The sequence below is a fragment of the Muscardinus avellanarius genome (assembly GCF_963383645.1).
Source record: "Muscardinus avellanarius genome assembly, chromosome: 13".
NCBI lineage: Eukaryota > Metazoa > Chordata > Mammalia > Rodentia > Gliridae > Muscardinus > Muscardinus avellanarius.
The window spans coordinates 94,727,163-94,728,511 of record NC_137799.1 but is presented as its reverse complement, the minus strand read 5'-3'; positions in this window follow the sequence as shown (position 1 = coordinate 94,728,511).

Here is a 1,349-nt window from a genome sequence, read left to right as displayed (position 1 = left end):
CTCCCCTCTCCAAAGTGAGAGAGGGTGCAAGAACCATGGGCCCTTTGTTTGAGGCTCAGTTCCATGAATTTGTCAAACGAGCCATTTACTGGTAAATAAATACGAGAGCCCGTCTCTGATTTTGACCTCTGGAAATCCTGTCTCAAGAATCTGAGAGAAACTGAAGAGAGGGAGTCTGAAGAGTCTTCTAGAGCAATATAAACACACCACGAACCTAGAAAAATAGAAACACTTTTCTAAACATGGCCAATGTGTACCTACCTGTATTTCTTCCAGACTCCCCATGAACACACACGCAAATCCCAACATTCAAGGGCAAGAACACAAGTGAAACACTGCAAAACTATATTCACAAACACCTAAATACCAATTCTAAAACTCAAAGAATATACACACATTCCCAACCCTCTGACCCCAAAGATATACAACAGACCACGAACGCCCTCTAAATTCCCCAAGTCCCCAATTAGTATGTGCAGGTGCACAGGATCACCCACAACTCGCGTGCCCGCCCTCAAATCCCGCGCCTCCCGCCACGCGAGCGCGCAGAGCCCGCGCTGAGCTTTCCTCCGGGACGCGCAGGCCCCGCGGTCTTCACGGGAAGCTCCTCGGGGCGGCGGGGGCGCCGTGCACAGCGGCCCCTCCCCGTCCTGGCCCCGCGGCCCCGCCGGGCTGCACGGGCCCCGCCGGGCTCAGGCCGCCCGCCGCGAGGCCAGGACCCACGTGCAGGGGCCCCGCGGCCATTCCCTCTGCGCCCGGGCACGGGCTCCCGACGCCCATGGAGCCGCGGCCGTTGGTACCCGCCCTGCGCTCACGCGCCTGCGCGAGGCCGCAATGGACGCCGGGAGCCGTTGAAGCGGCGTGCGCGCATGCGCCAGGGTGACGTAGGCGGAGGCAGGGGCACAAGCATAAGCGTGCGCATGCGCGAGGAAAAGCCTAGCTCCGGAGGGCTTGCAAGACAGGGCCGGAGCGGCCTTGTGGTTGAGGCTTCGCATCCTCATGGATCCTCTGCGGCGGCCATCCTTAAAAATCACAATTACAAACACGCCATCCTTGCATTCCATACCACTCTCACTGAAACATTTCACACAGGTCCATCCTGAGCCCAGGGCTTTGGCTCACTACAGGCCATGATATTTGATTCTCACTCCTTAAGAAAAAAAAAAAGCGTGTCCTTTCTTCCTAGTCCATCTGAAGGTTCCATTACATGACATTCTGAAAAGAATTTTAGGCCTGGGAAATATTCTGAAGACCCAATTTGTCCCGACTTCAATAGCTGCATTTACTGTACTAAGAACTGATTTCACACAAGGAACTCTACTAATAAATGCTGATTCAAAATGTTATCT